The following is a 24,342-nucleotide window of genomic DNA, read 5'->3' as shown; positions in this document are numbered from 1 at the left end:
TTTGCAGCATGAACTGACATGTTGTCCACCCAATCAAAGGATCAGAAAATGAATCTAGTACTGAAAGCATAAGCTACAGCTAGCTAGCAATGCAGTGCATAAAATGTGGTGAGTAGTTGACTCAAAGAGAGAGAAAGACAATAGTTTAACAATTTTCAACAAATACATTTCTTCAAAAATGAAGGAGAAGCAAGAGAGAGATAGATTTTGTCATTTTTTCACTTTCTTTTTCACTTACTTAGCTAGAAAATGCAGCTGGCTAGTTTAGTTACTAAAACACCCGGCTTAAACAGAGGGATGCTATGTTAGCTACTGGCTATGACTATCCAACACAACACTGGAACTCTTCCAAGTCAAGGTAAGTTTTTGGTTTTATTAATTTATTGCCACCGGGGACTGCCTGTGTAACTGCTAACTAACTATACATCCTACTGTTACTACATGATTGTAGCGGGTTTACTAACACTTTAGTTATATTAGCTATGCTGACTAGGACATTACTTTAGCTAATATGGGGACAACGATGTAGGCTGTGTGTAGCGGTTATGACATGGTTTGGCTTGGAAAGGTGTTTTCACCTGGTAACATACAGCTGATGTGTTGTGCATTGAAGTCCACAAACAAAAGGAAGAGAAGGAATACAACCTGGCTGTTATGAGAGTGAACTGTGTTAATGCATGATCAGGGTTGTATTCATTCCATCGATTCTGTTGAAAGACGCTTTTTAAACGAAAGCAAAAAAAACGGAGATAAAAACAGCTGAATTTGTCCAATAGAAACTCTCGTTTGCAGCTGTTGGACTAATGATTACACCCTAGATCAGCTAGATGCAGGCAAGAGTGTGCAAGCTGGTATTGAATGTGTCACTGTCTGTCATCTCAAATTATTCCCTCGGCCTGTGTGCACCTACGTTGTAAATTGTCATTAATAGGCTAGGTTGTAGCAACCTCATGATGGGTATAGGGAACATTTGAGTATCTTGTAGTAGCCTAACCCTATCACTGTTACATTTAACTGGGTAAATGGAATATGAATGAGAGTCATCCAATATGCTGTAATAGAAATAAGGCCATGCTCATGAAAAAAAAATAGTCCTCCCTCATCATAAACGGCACTGACTGATTTATATCCCTTGACATATTTCACATTTTGTTGTGTTACAGCCTGAATTCAAAATGGAATAAATAGATTTTTTCTCACCCAATCTACACACAATACTCCACATTGATAAATTGAAAACATGTTTTTAGACATTTTTGCAAATGTATTAAAAATGAAATACAGACAAATCTAATTTACATAAGTATTCACACCCCTGAGTCAATACATGTTAGAATCCCCCTGGCAGCGATTACAGCTGTGCGTTTTTCTGGTTAAGTCTCTAAAGCTTTGCACACCTGTAGTGTACCGTATTTGCACGTTCATCTTTTTAAAATTCTTCAAGCTCTCTCAAGTTGGTTGTTGATCATTGCTAGATAGCCATTTTCAGGTCTTGCCATAGATTTTCAAACCGATTTAAGTCAAAACTGTAACTAGGCAACTCAAGACCATTCAACATTCTCTTGGTAAGCAATTCCAGTGTAAATTTGGCCCTATATTTTAGGTTATTGTCCTGCTGAAAGGTGAATTTGTCTCCCAGTGTCTGTTGAAAAGCAGACTGAACCGAGGGCCACGAATAGTCCTTTTCGCCTCAGGCCTAAGAACAGCCCTTAGTCTGAAGTTATTACACAATAATTCCCGGGTTTGATAGCCTTATTGCTTTTATAAAACAGTTGGCAACAAAAAATTAAATATGAATAACATGTTTTCATTAAAAACATTATTTTAATGAGTGAATTTGTAAAATGTAATCCTGTAGACGATATAGTCCAGGCAAAAGTCAGTTGTTAACCAAACAGTAAGTAGCCTTGCACAAGCCTATCTCCTGTTTCTGTAGCATGGGGCAGCTTGAAACATCAGGTGCCATTGTTACAGTCTTTGGTATGACCCAGGGATTGAACTCACAACATTCCAATTTCAGGGCTGACTAGCTAACCACAAGGCCACTGAGTTGGTTTACCAAACAGGCTGGTCGTTAACCCTTTCATGGTGTTCGGGTCTGTAGGACCCATACTTAATGTTTACTAAAATAAAAATTATACAATTCATTATTTTTTCAACCTGAGACTCATTGACCTTGGCTCATTTTCTGTGAAGAACATGTATTACCGTTCAAAAGTTTGGGGTCACTTAGTTTTTGAAAGAAAAGTACATTTTTTGTCCATTAAAATAACATCACATTGATCAGAAATACAGTGTAGACATTGTTAATCTTGTAAATGACTATTGTAGCTGGAAACGGTAGATTTTTTGGTGGAATATCTACATAGGCGTACAGAGGCCCATTATCAGCAAACATCACTCCTGTGTTCCAATGTCACGTTGTGTTAGTTAATCAAAGTTGATCATTTTGAAAGGCTAATTGATCATTAGAAACCACATTTGCAATTATGTTAGCACAGCTGAAAACTGTTGTTTCTGATTAAAGAAGAAATAAAACTGGCCTTCTTTAGATTAGTTGAGTATCTGGAGCGTCAGCATTTGTGGGTTCGATTACAGGCTCAAAATGGCCAGAAACAAAGTGCTTTCTTCTGAAACTCGTTAGTCTATTCTTGTTCTGAGAATTGAAGGCTATTCTATGCGAGAAATTGCCAAGAAACTGAAGATCTCGTACAACGCTGTGTACTACCCCCTTCACAGAACTGCGCAAATTGGCTCTAACCAGAATAGAAAGAGGAGTGGGAGGCCCCAGTGCACAACTGAGAAAGAGGAGAAGTACGTTAGAGTGTCTAGTTTGAGAAACAGATGCCTCACAAGTCCTCAACTGCAGCTTCATTACATAGTACCCGCAAAACACCAGTCTCAACGTCAACAGTGAAGAGGCGACTCTGGGATGCTGGCCTTCTAAGCAGAGTTGCAAAGAAAAGCCATTTCTCAGACTGGCGAATAAATAGAAAAGATTAAGATGGGCAAAATAACACAGACACTGGACAGAGGAACTCTGAAGGCCAGCTAGAAGGCCAGCATCCCGGAGTCGCCTCTTCACTGTTGACGTTGAGACTGATGTTTTGCGGTTACTATTTAATGAAGCTGCCAGTTGAGGACTTGTGAGGCATTTGTTTCTCAAACTAGACACTAATGTACTTGTCCTCTTGCTCAGTTTCAAAAACAAGGACATTTCTAAGTGACCCCAAACTTTTGAATGGGAGTGTACGTATGCGGCTTTCGGGTCCACTGGAAAAGTGTGTGTTTAGGTGAAAACAAGTAAAAATGAAACAAAAAGGTTCGCTGTGTGCGTTCACTCTGTCTTCCTCCTCCCTGGGCCTGCTGGCAAATGCCAGAAGGGCCGCACCATGTTTTATTCAATGATTGTTGCGAGATCTCCAACTAAAAACGAAATAGATTAACCGTTGCTATCGAACTCATTCCAAAGGGTAGGTTTAAAAGAGCAAAAGAAATGTGACCATGCTTTTTCACTCATGTACAGTATCATCAATGATGATTTTAAGTATATAGGGCAGCAGCCTCTAACGTTCTAGTGATGGCTACTTAATAGTCTGATGGCCTTGAGATAGAAGGTGTTTTTCAGTCTCTCGGTCCCTGCTTTGATGCACCTGTACTGACCTCGCCTTCTGGATGATAGTGGGGTGAAGAAGCCGTGGCTCAGGTGGTTGATGTCCTTGATTATGTTTTTGGCCTTTCTGTGACATCGGGTGCTGTAGGTGTCCTGGAGGGCAGGTAGTTTGCAACCGGTGATGCGTTGGGCAGACCGCACCACCCTCTGGAGAGCCCTGGGGTTGTGGGTGATGCAGTTTCCTTACCAGGCGGTGATACAGCCCGACAGGATGCTCTCAATTGTGCATCTGTAAAAGTGTGAGGGTTTTAGGGGTTTTAGGGGCCAAGCCAATTTTCTTCAGCCTCCTCAGGTTGAAGAGGCGCTGTTGCGCCTTTTTCACCACACTGCCTGTGTGGGTGGACCATTTCAGATCGTCAGTGATGTGTACGCCGAGGAACTTGAAGGTTTCCACCTTCTCCACTGCGGTCCTGTCGATGTGGATAGGGGGGTGCTCCCTCTGCTGTTTCCTGAAGTCCATGATCATCTCCTTTGTTTTGTTGACATTAAGTGAGAGGTTATTTTCCTGGCACCACTCTCCCTGGGCCCTCACCTCCTCCCAGTAGGCTGTCTCGTCATTGTTGCTAATCAGGCCTACTACTGTTGTGTCGTCTGCAAACCTGATGATTGATTTGGAGGCGTGCGAGTCCACGCAGTCATGGGTGAACAGGGATTACAGGAGGGTGCTGAGCACACACCCTAGTGGGGCCCCTGTGTTGAGGATCAGCGGAGTGGAGGTGTTGTTGCCTACCTTCACCACCTGGGGGCAGCCCGTCAGGAAGTCCAGGACCCAGTAGCACATGGAGGGGTTCAAACCCAGGGCCCCGACCTTCATGATGAGCTTGGAGGGTACTATGGTGTTGAATACTGAGCTATAGTCAATGAACAGCATTCTTACATAGGTATTCCTCTTGTCCAGATGGGATAGGGCAGTGTGCAGTGCGATGGTGATTGCATCGTGTTATCCTCAAAAAAGGCAAAGAAGGTGTTTAGCTTGTCCGGAAGCAAGACTTCGGTGTCCACGTCATGGCTGGTTTTCCCATTTTGGTCTGTAATTGTCTGTAGACCCTTCCACATACGTCTCATGTCTGAGCCGTTGAATTGTGACTCAACTTTGTCTCTGTACTGATGTTTTGCCTGTTTGATTGCCTTACAGAGTGAATAACTACACTGTTTGTATTTGACCATATTCCCAGTCACCTTGCCATGGTTAAATGAGATGGTTTCCGCTTTCAGTTTTACACGAATGCTGCCATCTATCCACGGTTTCTGGATTGGGTAGGTTTTAATAGTCACAGTGGGTACAACATCTCCTATACACTTCCTGATGAACTCAGTCATCGTATCCGTGTATTCGTTTATGTTATTCTCAGAGGCTACCTGGAACATATCCCAGTCCACCTGATCAAAACAATCTTGAAGCATGGACTCCGATTGGTCAGACCAGCATTGAATAGACAAAATGGAGTCGTGATCAGATTTTCCGAAGGGAGGGCTGGGGAGGGCCTTGTAGGCATTTTGAAAAGTTGAATAGCAGTGGTCCAATGTTTTTCCAGCGCGAGTACTACAGCCAATGTGTTGGTGGAACTTCGGTCGTGTTTTCCTCAAATTTGCTTTGTTAAAATCCCCAGCTGCAATAAATGAGACCTTAGGATATGTGGTTTCCAGTTTGCATAAAGTCCAGTGAAGTTATTTGAGGGCTGTCCTGGTATCGGCTTGAGGGGGAATATACACGGCTGTGACTATAACCAAAGAGAATTCTCTTGAGAGGTAGTATGGTCAGCATTTGATTGTGAGTTTTTTTAGGTCTGGTGAACAAAAGAACTTGAGTTTATGTATGTTATCACAATCACACCATGAGTAGTTCATCATGAAACATACACCCCCGCCTTTCTTCTTCCTGGAGAGATCTTTATTCCTGTCTGCGCAATGTACTGAGAACTCAGCTGAATGAATGGACGGGGACAGTATATCCCGAGAAAGCCATGTTTCCATGAAATAGAGTATGTTACAATCCCTGATGTCTCTCTGGAAGGAGATCCTCGCCCTGAGCTCGTCAACTTTATTATCCAGAGAATGAACATTAGCGATAAATTTACTCGGAAGAGGTGGATGTTATGCATGCCTCCTGAGTCGGACTAGAAGTCCACTCCGAATTCCACGTCGTATTCCTGGTCATAATGCTGGTGAGCTACCGCCGCTCTAATATCCACAAGTTCTTTCCGGCTGTATGTAATAAAACCCCAAAAATTCTGGGCTAATAATTTAAGAAATAACACCTAAAAAACAAAATACTGCAAAGTTGCATAGGAGCTAGAAGCAGAGCTTCCATATCTGTCGGCACCATCTTGTCTCTTAACACCTTTAAAGCTACAAATGCTGTTCAAACTTTAAAATGTGCAAAATGGTTTAGTTGCTTGTATACATTTTTTTGACATTTTATTATTTTTATGTTATATATATTTTTTGTCAATCTTCATTCACTTTTTTGGCATTTCCTCAACATTCCAAAGCTCCCCATTGTGACTTCATCACTTCCAACTTAAATTCACTGTCAATGCAACAACTTTTGACACACATCAGCTACATTGACCATTTTCTAATAACTTACATAAGTTAGAGGGTATGATAGCTTGGTCTACTTCTCTGCTATTCAAATCTGAAATAATAACAGAGATATACGCTAAGGATCTAACAATACAGCTGTTTTGGTAACCGCATTAAACAACATTTTCTGTAACTTTTTTGGAAATAACTTCCGTTTTGACCACTTCCCCAACAAGTTAGACAAAAAGTTAGAGGGTATGACATCTTTGTCTACTTCTCTGCTATTCAAATCTGGCAACGGAACCAAAATATCCACTATGGATTTAACGATACAGCTGTTTTAGTGACTCCATTAACACATTTTCCCCAAACTTTTTCCAAGCAACTGCTGTTTTGGCCACTCCCCCAACATGTAAGACAAAAACTTAAAATTGTATGAAATCTTCCTCTACTTCTTTTCTTTTCAAATACAAAAACAGATTAGGAATAGCGTCTACCAATAAGTAGATAGAGCTGTTTTAGTAATCCGTCAACTCATAAGATAGAGCTGTTTTAGTCATCCGTCAACTGCTCTCTTTCTAGATGCAGTAAGTCATGGTCACAAACTTTTTGGGCGCGCTACAAAATTTTGATAGCTGAAAATTCTCGTGACCACAACCATGTGAAAATAATTCTGTCATTTTTATACTAGGATACACACAACAAATAAACATGATTCAAGGGAGGAGGTTTGGGTGCAAAAGAGAATGTGTAGCAAGACACCTGCCACTGAAAAAGTTCTCAGAGTCTATTTCTGGGCGTTCACTCAATAAACTCAAGGTTATCTCTTGGGTATTGTCTGCTAACACACACACACACACACACACACACACTCTGAAACTTCCTACTCTTGTGATCACAAATAGAACTCGTTATAAAACATGTCAAATAGCAAATATGTATTACATTATAGCAACCAATACACACAATCTTATAGCCAGAGTTAAACAATTCATAAGCTTATGTCATCATTTTTCCACCACACTCCTCCCTTTTATCGCTAGGTGATAACTAAATACAATTATTCAGATATTAATATAACATTAGATTATGGCTTAAACTATCAAAGGAGGTTCTATCAAAATACTTATATTAAAGTAAGCGATATCAACACGTAAAACCAGACACTTTATGATTTCAAACCCTTCCTTCTGGGTTGAACAATCTAACTAGTAACTGATCCTTATTCCTTAGCTTTTACACTTGTAAAACCATTGTAATAGGATGTTTTTACTTAAGACTTTTACTTCATACAGTTACACACATGCTTCATTACACAATTCAATTAATGGAAATACTATCACCTTAAACAGGGCCTTCATTGAGTTCCTTATAGTCGTCACTGGGACATACTCCCAACATGGCCCATTTGGCAAGGTTCACAGACATAGTTGCCAGCCAAGCTGTCACCTCCCACTCATTATCTTCCTTGCCAGAGTAGCTTCTAGCAGTTTCTGATAATGACACTTCAGCTGAAGCTTTTGACTTAAAGGGTTAAGCTATGCATAATCATATATCGCAAAAAATTAAGTTTGATAATATGACGATTCCCACTCTCTCTTAGCCTGACTCTATACCTCTATACCTGAGTCTAGGATGTACAATGAATCTCTGTGGCTAGGCAAGTTGTGTTATCGTCCCAGCCCAAGTCCAGAAACGTTGTACTCCTCCACACATCCCCCGGTCTTCTTATCAGTCAGGAGAAGTCTTGAGATTAGGAAGTGCCCATTCTTGCAGCCTGCCGCAGTCCACTAGTTTCAGAGACAGACCCCCTTTGTACTTTGCCTCCGGCCGCAAATATATTTTCACATAAATCATTCCATCTCACCCATAACACATTAATTTCTACTGCTAGGCTACTTATATAGCTATAAACATACTAAAACATGCTCAAGTCAGTTAATCAGTTTCCAACAGTCCCTCATCTGGAACAATGATCGAAAACATCGAAAACATATTGACTTGAACAGGAAAGTGAGAGAGTACATGTTTAATACTTTCACACCAATGAGATTGAGAATGAGATTGGGGCAAGGACCACAAAGCCCATACTATCAATGGCCCAATCATGGTTAGCTCAAGATACAATCTAGTAGATAAAAAAAAAAGATTAAGGGTTCCCAGGGAGGAACCTTCCCTAGACTCACTAGATTCTCACAAATACTTCATTTGTTTCAGAAACCACCTGCAGGATGAGCAGTGCGCCCTCCTCTCACTCTGTGCTCTCCTCACCGTTTAGGCGCAGCTCTTTGTCTCTCCTTTTCACCTTTCCAAATCATAATTAGACCTATTGATAAATTATCCAACCCAAATTTAGAATGAAAGTCCCAAGTGCTTCACATTGAGTATATCAGACCCTCAACTTAGCACACACCGACACTGGCAGAATGTACATTTGCATACAGGAAATAAATATACAGTATGCACTAATAACATTGACATACATTATATTCATCTTATATTTCTAGAATTAACTTCTCATCAAGACGCCCCATAATCACAGATCAGTATCTTAATGGATTTTTTTGTCTAAATTACTATACATTTCGCAGTGTGCAGAACCCACAATCAACCTGATACCCCCAATGCACAATTTTGGATAAGCCTAAATCAATTACGGGCATGGTTGACCACCCCCCTCCCTCCCGGCACTCATTCTTCTGGCGTCTCTTCATTTTCTTCTTCAGATAGCTTTTCAGTTCATCCTCCCAAAGGCACATATGTGACTCATGCATGTCGAAGTGAATGGCTCTTGATTAAAATCCCGATTTCTGATTTTCCCAAGCAGACGAATCTCTCACCTGAGCTGCCACCACCATCCTTTTACGGTTCTTTCTGTCTTGTCCATTTTCCGACCCATGCGCCAGCAGCATGAGAGAAGTTTGGACGCGATCTCTCTCTCCATGCTCACTCCGCGTGGACGGTCTAAGGACTCATGCCGCACTCCTGAGAGAAAAGGCAGTTGATAGCTTCGACTGGATGCTGTACACAGGGTGTTGGCTCGGACCCAGGTCTCAGGTAGAAGAGGTGAAAGACAGGACCATAGTGAACGCCATTTTCACCATCACTTCAGCCATTTAGAGGTGGTGAGGCTCACACTGTTCTCGGTCGAATTGTCCCTTCCATGCATCTAGTTACCATGTGTGGTCACCTTCGCCGTAACAGATTCAGGAAAACCAGAGAAACTATTTACTGTATGACAAATTACTACATTCCCAATATTTTTAATACATATTTCTAAGACAAAATGTCAAAAAGAATAACAACACACTATTGAAACAATTTTTGCAAATTGGCTTATACTCCCTTATCATATTGGCGACCTAACCGCAGAGTTACAGGGTCAGGCAGTTAGAAGGATAATCCTTAGGGGAAATCCCGACCATCCAGCAGACCCAATCTGGTGAGATTTGTATTGAAGCAAGAAAAAAAGAAAAAAACAACAACAACAGTCGTGAAGAGGTCACAAAAGCACCTTTTCGCCTTCAGGAGATTGAAAAGATTTGTCATGACGTTGCCTGCGTGGGTATAGCAAACCCCATCCCCCTCTCCCTGCCTCCCCCTTTGCTCCTTCAACCCATGCTGTGATCACAGAGAGACGTTGTAAATTCCTGAGGATCTCCTCATGGCTAAACAGTATTAAGAGAGAGAGTAAACTTTCAGGACAAAGGAATTCTCTTCCACCTCACAGAACTTGAGGTACGAAKAGATTTCATGTTCCGGAAAAAGTATTAAAGGCCGGTGGGGAGTCCAGCTATTAACATGTCCATTGGTCACCATGTGAGAAACTCAGGAGAGACTGTGGGACCACATTACCATACCGCTGTTTATATAATAACCTCAGATATGAGAGTAACATCTGTTTGTTGTATAAAATGAATGAGTGAGTATGATACTGTTTGTATAATTGTGTAATATGATTTTGAACTGTTTAATGAAGGAAAATACAATTGTATTTGTATTTGAACTATTTGGTTGTATTTGAACTAAATCCAAGGACCGCCCCTGAGCCAGTTGGGTCAGAGACCATGGGACCACCCCTCTCTGCTATCTGAATAAAAGCCAACCTTTAGGAAATTACCATTAGACCATGTTATCCTCCAAGGAGGAGAACGAAGGTTGAGTAGAATTACTTTCTATACCACGTGGTTAAGACTCTTYTACCAATAATAACAAGTTTTGATATTGACTTCTAGTCTGCAGCTAGGAATTCTGTATCATTGAACGCGAAGAAAGACAACCGCCGAAACAATCATTCTTTAACGAATGTCCCTCTGAACAATCCAACCAAAACGAACTTCTCTCCAACGACCAAGGACACACACACTGGACGTAACTATATATATATTGATTGCAATTGTTCCCGAATGAGTGAGCGTTCATTTGTAAGGATTAGCATGTCAATTGTTATAATTATGGACTCTGTAGTGAATTCTTAGTCGAACGCAACTTTCCCTTTGTCTAACAGCCGCCATGCCGGTTTAGCCCACTAGGGCATATTCCTTCCACCATTTCATGTAACTATTTTAAGTTTGTTTGTTTATGCATTTCTGTGAATTKATTAGTTAGTAATAAATAAATGATTTAAGACAATTGATGTATGGATGACTCATAGTGAAGACTGGGTTCGTGCAGATCAGCGATTTACGACGTTTGGAATGAGACTGACGTAAGGTAGAGTAAATACAAATTGAATTAGAAGACCATTGATCAGATAGGAAAATATCTGAAAGGTTATATTGGGAAATAATAACCTTGTAATCTAATAACTTTCCCTGGTGCRCTCGAATTCATAGTTAATTAATTTCGTTATTACTCAAGTGGTCGCGTAATCCCTAATTATAGGAATCTATGATAAAAACTAGTAAGTCTTCAATTTAACGATAGCAAAGACACGACATATATGACGCCCCCTGTGAAGGATCTAAGATAGAATTAGTTTCTGCTGTGTAATTCCAAATATCAATTGTGCAAACAGAAATTGTACAAACAGACTGCTTTCTATAAAAATTGGTTGCGTGTATGTATTCCTATTTGAAGAGGCTACATTGCGCCTCCGGTCTTTTAGCGTCAGAGCAGTGAGTGGTAAATTCCAGATTTAGTACGTTAGGCCAAACGGTACTATTTCTGTCGGTCAATATTAACTTCTAGAGCCAATAAGGTTAGAAATTAGAAGACATTCGTTCGGTGACCGAGCCGAAGTATTTGTCTGCCTACCACACTGGGGACTGACTACAGGCATAGCTATATTTATGTACCGTGTCGCTCCGGTCAACATAACGCTAGCAAAGTAGGCCGAATGGTTTAACGTGAGACGTCACAAGTAAACCTACTCTCTCCATTTTGAGAGGGAACCCTATCCTACCCTTTCGTGCTTAGAACGTGATATTTCTGAACAACATAGGGTAAGCACGAGGTGGGAAATCCACGAGGTGCAAGCTAACATAGAGGGAATTTTTTTTTCACGTTCGGTGTGCTGTTTAAATTCCTCAGCCTCGCGCGACGGAAGTCCCGCCCTTTGTACTTCCGTTTGATTTCAGCATTTCGCATCCTGGTGGTAAAGAACCGCAAGTACATCCCTTAAAAGAAGTGGCGAATATCCAAACGTGGATCACGTTTAAATAATCCAGCAATCTCAATTGTGTGGGTCTCATTCAATTTATTTATTTAAATTGTCGGACATACCTTTCTAGGTTCTTCCAATTAAATGAGATATCTTAAACTTCTCATATTAACCTAGATTAAGTAGGTTCATGCTCTACAACATTCGCAGAGTACGACCCTGCCTCACACAGGAAGCAGCGCAGGTCCTAATCCAGGCACTTGTCATCTCCCGTCTGGACTACTGCAACTCGCTGTTGGCTGGGCTCCCTGCCTGTGCTATTAAACCCCTACAACTCATCCAGAACGCCGCAGCCCGTCTGGTGTTCAACCTTCCCAAGTTCTCTCACGTCACCCCGCTCCTCCGCTCTCTCCACTGGCTTCCAGTTGAAGCTCGCATCCGCTACAAGACTGGTGCTTGCACTACGGAGCTGTAGGAACGGCACCTCCGTACCTTCAGGCTCTGATCAGGGCCCTACAACCCAAAACAAGGGCACTTGCGTTCATCCACCTCTGGCCTGCTCGCCTCCCTACCTCTGAGGAGGACAAGTTACCCGCTCAGCCCAGTCAAAACTGTCGCTGCTTCTGGCACCCCAAATGGTGGAAACAAACTCCCTCACGACGCCAGGTCAGCGGAGTCAATCACCACCTTCCGGACGGACACCTGAAACCCCCACCTCTTTAAGGAATACCTAGGATAGGATAAAAGGTAATCCTTCTAACCCCACCCCTCCCCCCTTTAAAAGAGTTAGATGCACTATTTGTTAAAGTGGTTTTCCACTGGATTATCATAAAGGGAATGCCCCAATTTGTAAAGTCGCTCTGGATAAGAGCGTCTGCTAATGTAAATGACTTAAATGTTAATGTAAATGTAGATTAAGCACTTCTCAGGTTTAATTAAAGTTAATCACAAATTGCCTATACAGTTCTTGTTTATCATTAAATGATCATCAGTTAAAAAAATTGGGTTTTTTCAAAAGCGCAGTCAGTAATCACTACTGACAGAAGCCCCGGCCCCAGCGGGGAATACCATGTGGTTGTCGGCCTTAGGGAGAAGTGCCACAGTGTGAATGTTTCCAAACATTTGGATCTACTGTTACACTCTATTATATCCAATCAGCAGAGATGTATGGATTATCGTCTCTCATTCAATTAATAAGTTAAATTGTTGAACATAATTTAATGTTCTTTCCCAATCAATGAGACACTTTCTAAACTTATTCATAACCTTGAAAGTGTTAAGCCACATCTCATGTTAAATTTAAAGTTTCAATTACCCAGATAGGCCTACACGGCGTTAGGCATTTAATCATTGGCATTGATTAATTAATTCAATTTGCTTTGCAAATTCATTCACGTCCACTTCCACAGTACTCGTCCAGATACCTGATAGCTCATTAACGTCTATACATAGATATTTAACTTGTCTTTGCAGCTTCCAATATATTCCAAAAACAAATTAGGAAAATTAGGAAAAAACATTTTCCTTTCAAAATGTTTCTAATTAATTGTGCAAGCCATCAGTAGGGGGTAATTCCCCACCCGCCCGCTATTAGTGAACCTCCACCCGCAAATGTATTGATCTCTGACCTCAGCAGCGATACCAAACACTAATTATGCCCTTTAGTGGAAAAAGCAGACAACAGCGGCTTTCCAAAATCAACCATTCAGGCCAGGCCTCGTAAATGTTTCTCCCAGTCTAGCCCTGATGTCTTGCCACGAGATTGCATCTGTCCAACACCGCAGTGTGCACAAGCTGAAGCACGAGCAGGTGATGAGCAGACATTGGAAGACAGGTGAATGAAACGGAAACTAATGACAAAATGCAGGAAAATGAAAAAAAATTCTGCTAGCTATGGGGCTGCGGCTTGAAAACTGAACAATTAAATAAAATTGCAAAAACGTATATGACGGATGAATCAACACAACTCTTTCAACAAAAACCGTTCTTCTACAGGAAACAAAATCAAATGGCATACTGGAGAAAACTTCGATTTAGCCAAAAACTAAATACGATGATGTCCACGCCAAACTAGATAAATCTGAGAGTTATCTACAAACATGATGCGCTCAACTTGGATAACATGCATGCAGTTATGTTGAACGTTACTCAAAATAACACGGTATCTACTCAAAAACGCTGCAGACCAAAGACGATCAGTTTAATGAACATATGTCAAAGTTGGATTGGGACAAGTCAGCAGAACTCTTGAAGTCACTGACCAAATTGAAATGATAGAGAACTAGGTGATGACCAGATGGAAATATTAATTTCTAAGCCAAGCAGCGGAATCTCATCACTGACAATCTTCTCGCTCCGTTCTCCGAGACCTTATTTGGCAAACCATGGGACAGATTAAGTTTGAGACCGAAAGGCGAGCAAGTGTGACACTCACGTGTCCAAAATCAGTACTCTAAGCGGCTCAAGTGGACTCTGCAATGCAGGCAGGAATTACCACCCTTAGGTACCCAATCTTGGATTGAAGTCCAGACATGTTTCACGCTCTACAGCGCGACTACCAATCCAAGCAACCGGAGCCCTGTTACTCACGGAGTAAAGACGATAGGTTTCAGACCTTGCTCCCTTCATGTGTCCCTCAGCTCTTCTCCTCTGGCCATTCGGGGACACTTGGAGTAATATTGCACCTCTTGGCCACAACAACAAGGCTTGGCTTCTTCTCTTGCCTTTCGGCCCCCCAATCTCTCCACAGGGATTTGAAGCCAACCCTCTCCGCCCGCTTGGCGCGGATACCTTGACACAACTCGTCAAGTATTTTCCCACCTTTTGGACCCCGTTCCAGGTCAAGCCAAACGAATACTGAGACGCTTTCCTAAACTACCATAGAGGACGCGTCTGGATGGCTACCCCGAACCTTACAGCTTCTGACAGGTCTTACCTGTTGAAGGCGAACGTTCAAATAGACACGGACAAGGTTCATTCGTCTACAACAGCAACACGTGCTCAAATCGATACGCTAAACTATGGCACAGCTTTGAAAAGTAGAATTCAGGTGGGTTCTGCGACTCGCAAACCACAATAGTCACTGGCTAACACCGTTAAACAACTCGGAACCGAACCCCACAAAGCTTACATCATAGGCTTTCGTTCAGAGCTTTACTTTGGCCTATCACTGAAACAGGCATGGAAGACCTTGTTACCTTTTTTTAAACAAATGTTTCCTGCTCGACATGTATCCTACCTTCATTTACCTACTTGGGCCCTGCCGCCCACTGGCTTCGCCTACCTTACAAACTCAGAGAGGCTTGCAAGCACAGCTTTTGAGCATCAAAAGTTCACAACGCTAAGACCCTGACCACTCGGTTTTGAAGTTTTGACCAGGAGACTCACTCCAGCTAGAGGGTGGCATTACAGGTATTTGGAGCTTGAGAGATGACGCACCAACAACAGTTCTACCACGAAACCATTGATTCCAATAACCTCCGCCGGTGAAATAACTGTACAAGTTACGTCGGCAATCAACTGACTTACCGTACATCGACCTGTTCGCTACGTTCCTGCACCCAACCCACACAAAGTGTCAGAGCAACAAGGGTAACAAAAGGGTTTAAAGGACAATCAAACGTAGGACCAATGTTCCCCAGAAGTTCCACACGGGAAGAACTAAAGCGAGAACAATTTGGAGGAAAAGGTAAAAGATTAAGTCACAAGGACTAGACGGGGATTACCGGACACCAGGTCCGCAGGAATTAACACCCTTTAAGCAAGGACGTTAAAGTTCAAATTTCTCCCCGCTCTCATTTCAGACCCTATCCAGGGCCCGCTTGATCAGGAAACAAGCCCCCGGGCTTCTGTCGATAGCTCTTGATACACAGGTTGCGAAGAAAAAGGTCAAACGCTTCGTTAAAGCCCAAGGCCCATCAAAATCGTTAAAGTCAATCTGCTTCCACCTTGAACAGAAATGGCACATCACGTCGTTGCGAAAGGACCACTCCCTTTGTGGGGGAATATGTCCACTAACCACGGAATCTAACGCTCCGTACCTGGAAACATCCTGGGGACTTGCTTAACTTGTCATGCGCTAATTCGATTCGGGTGCGACAATATTCACTCATCTCTCAACCATGCCTTCAATGATCTCAAAAGGCTTTGAAGCCAACTAAACGGTATGGTTAAAAGGTGGTAACGATGCCGACACTACACTTCGAGGAGTCACTCATGACTACCTCGGCTCTCACCATTGAGAGTTCATGCTGAAACTACACTTCAAGGACCGTTAATTCGCTCGTTCAACCTTGTATGTCACCAGCCTCCGAAACCGTCCCCTGCTACTTGGAGCAGACTATGGGAATCGGTTACCCCATTCAGATGGATTGGAAAACCAAACAGGTATGGTCCACAGGCCACCCTGCCCTTCTCCACTGACCACACTGTCTTCCCCTAACGCTAGCTGCCAAACGCAGGTCAGTCACGAGGGATATCTTCCAAAGCACCCCTTGGGAAACAAAGACGTTAAAAACCTCTTGGGCAGATCGATCCAAAGAGATATTACAATATCTCGAACACATTATCCATCAGCCAACCTGATTGACCCATTCTTTCCATGATTCTTGAGCCAGCTGTCTCTTCGTTTAATAAGAACTTCCCTCCTCCGTGCAGTCGTGCAATTACGGTAGTTGAGGTGAACTCCTCTTGCCTTCAGACATTCCGCAACGTACTTGCGGCCGTCTCAGCCAAGAAAACATCGATCGCAGAGTTACTCTGCTTCCGATGATCACACCTTCCGCGGGACTGTCAACCCCTTAACAATGTTGACACTAATTCTGGCGTCAGTCCAGCCAACTGACCGATGATTTCCCACTGGTTCACAAACTTTGATTCGATTATCACCAGACGATATCCTCGTCTCAGTTTCGCAGGTACTGAAGAGGGTTGCCACACGCGTGGGGACTGACATGCCTCGACAGCCACTGAGCGCTTCTCTTGAAGCACAAACACAGGGAATTGGCTCTTGAAAGGTTAACAGCCTTCTCATAAACACACGCCGCCGCTGACCAACTCGTTTACATCGGGTTCCGATCTTTCCATTTGCGGCCTTCGGCAACCACACACCACCCGCTGGTGGGGTCCCGAGACACCAAAGGGGGGAATTTAGTAAGCCCAGACCCACTGATGAGCCCTCATCGAGGCGGTGGGTCACAACTACGGACAACCCGTACCGAGCCGGCCAGAGCATAATCAAATCTAGTTGTAAACTCCCCATGAGAACATCCTTGGGAGCATTACAGGCCCCAGACGCGGATATCTTTATGAGCACATCTACAAAAATAGTACTTGAGGTGTACCACCACTGGTCGTAAAGGAAGTCCAGTGGACTTGTCCACCTCCCAAAACAATGGCAAATAATAAATCATTCCTTGCCATGTGTAGGTTCAATACATACAACAGTAAAATGCTCCAATCAATTGGTGTTCCGGGTAATTCATAATATTTCAAAATAATCGGCTAGGATAACTTGCCCTCTTGCAGCACCAGTACCAATACCAGCAAAACAGTCAGTCTAGCTACAATTCAGTAAGAAGGTTAGAGAACTCTAACCAATCCCAAATTACCCTTGACAAATAGGCGACATCAGGAGTCACTCAGAAGATGCCAACACCAGGGAAAGGAACATCTCCAGTGCACTCTTCAATGGCTTAACACAACATTGCCAACTAATAAAATTAGAATCTTCATGTCAGGCAGGAAATTATTTAGTAATCCACAAACCCATGATCACACCACGTACCGCACGGGACCCATACTTTAAAGAGTACTTTCGTCGTTGAGGGTCAGCTCCTCCAGTGAGATTAACATAGCTATGAAATAGACTTTCCATAACCTATTCACCACTACAATAGTGGAAAGACACAGTGAATTAGTAAAAACTACTACCAGATCCCTCGTCACCAAATTCCTGGACTTGACCTCCAGGCCATCGACCTGAAAATTTCGCTGACTACCGTCAGACTCTTTCTGAACAAGGTTGTATCTGCCAGGTACTGGTTTTTCTTCCCCTGACACACTGCGGCGGCTTGTTTAAGCATAAACGCACCATTGCACAACGGAACAGTCATTGGATCTTATGCTGAGGATCACTTAAGGGTCCAAGCAAAAATACCAGCCTTAGTAAAGTTTGGAACATTTACCTTCTAGGCCTTTTGTCTCTAAGCACTCACCGTTTTCTCCCAGAATCCATTAGGTATCCCTGTTAGGGACTGCCCAAACAGTTGCCTTACAGCGTAAAGTTATCAGTTTAGTTATCAACTCCTAGGATAGGAAGCAAACACACCAAGTAGGAAAACCCTTAGATATGCATTAGAGACAATGCCATGGATAGTCATTTTGCCAGAACATTGGACGTATAGTTAGCAAATACAGGATCCCAATTTAGATTGGATTTTGGTGTGAGAACATATAATTTTGGTAATTTTTTTGTTTATGCTTATTCATTCCTATGTTCGGTTCAGTTCCTTTGACCAGTTAAGAAGTGATAGAGCCATTTAAAACAAACTTTCCCCAAATACAACATTCATTTACGTCCACAACGCCGCTCCATTGGGGAATGGAATGTAATTATATATATATTTCATGAGTGTTGGTGGTGCGTTGTTAACATCTTGCCTTAAGTTATCTGCTCCAGATCTTCCAGTTCTCGACGACAACCAGGACGACGGGGTCCGGAACGGCGACCCCAAATCCGACACCCACGGCCATCCTTGGCGGCATGCCGCTGTCAAGAGACCTTACCAAGGTAAACCACCCAAGGGGGGGACCGCAACGGCGATTCCACCAACCCAAGGGACATCCCCTGGCCCTCCCGGGTACTTTGCAAGCTTCCAAGTGGAACCTACCAAAGGGTACATGATTCACTAGAAGGGACCGCAACGGCGACACCAAACCGGACATCAAACTGCCAATCCTTGTGATGGACTGCTCCGCTTTTCAGAAATCCTTTACCAAGTTCAACCACCAGAGGGACTGCAACGAGATCATTACAAAGCAGGACACCACGTGTTCATGATTTTTATGTTGATTTGTAACTCTCAGGGAAAAACAAGGATCCAAACCACCAGGGGGTATGCTATGACGTTGCCTGCAGGGTACTAGCAAACCCCCATCCCCCTCTCCCTGCCTCCCCCTTTGCTCCTTCAACCATGCTGTGATCACAAGATGAACGTTGTAAATTCCTGAGGATCTCCTCATGGCTAAAACAGTTATTAGAGAGAGAGTAAACTTTCAGGACCAAAGGAATTCTTCTTCCACCTCACAGAACTTGAGGTACGAAAAGATCTTCATGTTCCGGAAAAAGTATTAAAGGCCGTGGGAGTCCAGCTATTAACATGTCCATTGGTCACCATGTGAGAAACTCAGGAGAGACTGTGGGACCACCATTACCATTACCCGCTGTTTATATAATAACCTCAGATATGAGGAGGTAACATCTGTTTGTTGTTATAAAATGAATGAGTGAGTATGATACGTTTGTTAATGATGTAATATGATTTTGACACTGTTTAATGAAGGAAAATACAATGTATTTTGTATCTTGAACTATTTGTTGTGTATTTGAACTAATCCAAGGACCGCCCCTGAGCCAGTTGGTGTCAGAGACCATGGGACCACCCCTCTCTGCTATCTGAATAAAGCCAACCGTTAGGAAATTACCATTAGACATGTTATCTCCAAGGAGGAGAACGAAGTTGAGTAGAATTACTTTCTATACCACGTGGTTAAGACTTCTTTACCCAATAATAACAAGTTTTTTGATATTGACTTCTATTCTGCAGCTAGGCATTCTGTATTCATTGAAACGCGAAGAAAGACAACCGCCGAAAACAATCATTCTTAACGAATGTCCCTCTGAACAATCCAACCAAAACGAACTTCTCTCCAACGACCAAGGACACACACACTGGACGTAATCTATATTATATATTGATTGCAATTTGTTCCCGAATGAGTGAGCGTTCATTTTAAGGATTAGCATGTCAATTTGTTATAATTTAATGGACCTCTGTAGTGAATTCTTAGTCGAACGCAACTTTCCCTTTGTCTAACAGCCGCCATGCCGGTTTTAGCCCACAGGGCATTATTCCTTTCCACCATTTCATGTAACTATTTTAAGCTTTGTTTGTTTTATGCATTTCTGTGAATTCATTAGTTAGTAATAAATAAATGATTTAAGACAATTGATGTATGGATGACTCATAGTGAAGACTGGGTTCGTGCCAGATCACGCGATTTACGACGTTTGGAATGAGACTGACGTAAGTTAGAGTAAATACAAATTGAATTAGAAGACCATTGATCAGATTAGGAAAATATCTGAAAGGTTATATTGGTAAATCATAACCTTGTAATCTTAATAAACTTTCCCTGGTGCTCCTCGAATTCATAGTTAATTAAATTTCGTTATTACTCAAGTGGTCGCGTAATCCCTAATTTAGGAATCTATGATAAAAACTAGTAAGTCTTCAATTTAAACGATAGCAAAGACACGGACAGTCCCAGAACCCTCAAAAAGTTACCCACAGCTGCACCCCCGAAGCATCCGTCCGGTGCATCACTGCCTTGGACGGCAACTGGCTCGGACATCGACCGTGAAGGGGCTTACAGGAGGGTAGTGCGTTCCCGTACGGGCCCAGTACATTCACTGAGCCTTAGCTTCCTGCCATCCAGGACCTAATATATTAGCGGTGTCAGAGGAAGCCCAAAAAAATTTCCAAATTACTGCCAGTCACCCAATTACTTGACTATTCTCTCAGGCCACCGCACGGCAAGCGTACCAGAGCGCCAAACTCCTAGGTCCAAAAGCTCTTTAACAAGCTTCTATCCCACAAGCCATAAAGACTGCTTAACAAATTGATCAAATGGCCACCCAGAAATTTTACCATTTGACACCCCCCTCGCCTTTGTTTGTACACTGCTCTTACTCTCTGTATATTATCTATGGCCATTCTTTACTTTTATCCCTACCTACATTACAAATTTCCCTCGTACTAACGTGTACCACCCAAATACTCGGGTACCGGTTATTGCTATTTTTAGTTATTTATTGTGTTTGCTTTATTCCTTTTATATACTTTAGGTATTTCGTAAATATTTTTTGTAACCTATTTATTTTAACCTTGCATTGTAAGTAAGCATTTCATGGTTAAGGTCTACCTACACTGTTGTATTTTGGCGCATTGTGACAATCACATTTGATTTGTCTTCTTCCCCTTTGACACATGACTCACATCGTATTCATACGTCCACAAAAAACAACAAACATTCCGGTTAATAAAAATAAAACTAATCAAAATTAAACAAATAAATTTTGAATTACAAACCCCTTGTAACTTCCAATTTTTAAATGATATTGGAATCCCATATTTTAATTTATAATTTTAACCCTATGAATATAACCACGTCGTAAACCAAACATTAAAGAAAACCCCAAACATAAATCAACACAGTATAAACACCACTAACTCTATACTAATAAAACTGTGTGTTTGTGTGTGGTTGCTGGCGTGCATTTGGTAAAATGTAGAGTAGAAATAACAAAATGACCTTAATAAAATATTACCTGGGAGCAATAATGGAGCAGGTGTTGTGCTGTGTTTTCCTTTCTGTTGTGACTCACGAGTTGCCCTACAACTCCAGCATCCTGCGTGAAAGTACCTGGATGTTTCGTCAGTTTGTCTTTGGTTTTTCTAACATTATTATTCTAAAGTGTATTATCCTTCAATTGCTGAACGCAAGAAAGAACTTGTTGGATGTACAGTATTTGTTCTTTTTCTCGTTTCCCTGAAAAAAGTCTTGTGCAGTTTAGCCATATTTTCATCATTTGTTACAGATTTTCTGCACAACATTTTTATGCTAGTAATAAACTACTGTTAAGCCACATTTTTGCCTGTCAGTCTGACTAAAGCCAGCTAGCTAAGTTGTAGCCATTTGTATCTAATTTGTATATGATTGTATTGATTGTTATTAGGGAGTCCCATGCAACGACCAATGCGAGAGCTTTAGCTTACTGGGGTCCGGCACATAGACAAAATAAAGGACATTACATACCAAAGAAAGGGACTTAACAATTTACATACATTTACCTCACTAGCGGTATGTGGGATGCTATACTCCCACCTCATCACAGCCAGTGAAACTGCAGGGCGCAAAATTCAAAAACAGAAATCCCATTATTAGAAATCCTTTCCAAACACTTACAAGGATTTTACACCTATTTTAAAGATTTACCAACTTGTTTTTAAATCCAGCCACGGTGGTCCGATTGTAAACAAGGCTTTTACGACGATAGCACACCAAACAATTTATGTTAGTCAGAGCCAAGTCACCAGAAGAATAACAACAGTCCTTTTTCCAGCCAAAGGAGTATAACAAAAAGCACGAAATATAGATAAAAATTAAATCACTAACCTTTTGAGATCTTCATCAGATGGACACTCTCATAGACTCATGTTACATCAATACATGTACACAATTACCAGCTCTTGCCTCTCTGGCAGACCTCTGACTCAATCCCCTCTTCATTCGTCCCCCACTTCACAAGTAGAGCCTCAAACAAGGTTCTAAGGGACTGTTGGCATCTAGTTTGGAAGCCATATGGTGGAAGGCTAATATGACCCCATATCTGATAGACTGTTTTCGACAGCTAAAGAGTTGAAAACTACATAACCTCAGATTTCCCACTTCTGGTTGTGATTTTTTCTTCAGGATTTTGTACCTGTCATATGAGTTTCTGTTATTACTCACAGTACATTCATTCAAACAGTTTTTAGAAATTTCAGGAGTGTGTTTTCACCCAATCACTATTATATGACTGTTCTAGCTTTATGTGCTGAGTAGGCAGGGCAGTTTCAATTTGTGGCACGCTTTCATGCCAAAATTCCCCAAATGCTACCCCCTCGTGGCTGTGCATCCTACCTCCAACACTCCACTCAAAAAGGTTAATCAATAATCAAAAACAACAAGTGTGATAATAATGATTGTGTCCCAGTTGCTGGTATGTAGTAAGTGACTATGCAATAAACAAATTAAGAATTATTCCAACTCACTATTCACCCTGTTCTCGTGTATTATATAATATATTCCTCAATTTATCTTTTTCATCTATTTTTTCCTGATCTCTCTTGTCTACGTCTTTTGTGTTATGAGATTGGACCTTAACGTGGTGCTCGCTGCACATTGTGTTAGATGTTTTCCATCTATGCTTTTAATTTAAATTAGTTGAATAATCTTTATTACAATATAAAAATAAATCACGAACTCGTGAATTCTTTTGACTTTCAGATGTGTGCAATATAGGTTTGGCTACTATACCTCTCGCGAAGCTTTTTAGAATGTCTTTATATTCTAAACTATACAGGTTGGTGTGTTAATAATATTTTTATCTTCCACTGTTAATGCCTCCTTTTATTGTATTCTTCCTCATTATTCCTGACAACTCTATAGCTCAGCTGTTCACTAATTGGGACTCTCTATTTATCTATAAAACACCTCATGTACGTATATTTGTAAAATTACCTCTCCAAATCTTATGAAGTAAACCCCTAGTCACATCCCACTGAACGCAGCCCCTACCGTCTACCATAGAATATAAAGGGACATTTCTTATAAAAGGAGTCCGCCACCTATCCACTCCGCTTACCTTGTTCATTGCTGTGGTTCGCTCTCTTATCCTATTCTTTTTTTTTTCCCTTATACGTACGCACACCTTATCTCATTTTGTGATATTCTCTGCTTGCAACCGCCTGGTGGCCGAGTGGTGTGGATATTCTTACCCATATACACAATACCTTTGTAGGCCATTGTTTTTTGTATCTTGCATCTTCCCCTTTTTAGTACTTCAATTTCTCTCTCTGTTATTTATAATATTGTCCCTTTAATGCTGCAAAGACAACAGATTTAATATGTTTCTTTCATATATTTTCTCACTATAAATTTCTAGTTTGGTGCCTTATTTTTTTTTATTTTTTTATTTTTTTGCCTTCTTACTCTTATTAAATCTAGGCGTAAGTTCCTCTTTATTTGTTCTATAGTATTACAGATACCCATTCCTTATTTTTACTCTCTTTTTCCTTTTTTGTAATTTGACGGCCTCCCTTTTTTTTTTTATCTCTTTGGGGCATGGAACACCTTCTCCCCTTTTTAACTGCTCTCCTTGTCCCACGCTGCCTGCTACTCTTTTCCTTTTTCTCTTGTTTTTCTACTCTCTGTTCTCACCTCGTTTTTTTGTGTCTATGTACCCCGTACTTATGAATGGACCTTTTGCTTTCCCTCTTTGTTTTGTTCTTATGTTTTTGTGTTTCCTAAATGTTGGGGTTTTTGTTGTTGGTCTTTTTTTTCCTTCTTCTTTCCCTTTCCTTTTTTTTTTTTTCCCTTTTTCTCTTTTATATATTCTCGTTCTCATATATCAGATTGGCATTATTGGTGTTTGCTTATTGTCTTCTGATTTGTTGGAATACTTTCATTATTAGTTAGCCCTGTCCTTTGAAATTCC

The sequence above is a fragment of the Salvelinus sp. IW2-2015 genome, linkage group LG5, assembly GCF_002910315.2.
Source record: "Salvelinus sp. IW2-2015 linkage group LG5, ASM291031v2, whole genome shotgun sequence".
Classification (NCBI taxonomy): Eukaryota; Metazoa; Chordata; class Actinopteri; order Salmoniformes; family Salmonidae; genus Salvelinus; species Salvelinus sp. IW2-2015.
The sequence above is the reverse complement of the archived record's forward strand: the minus strand, read 5'-3'. Positions refer to the sequence as shown.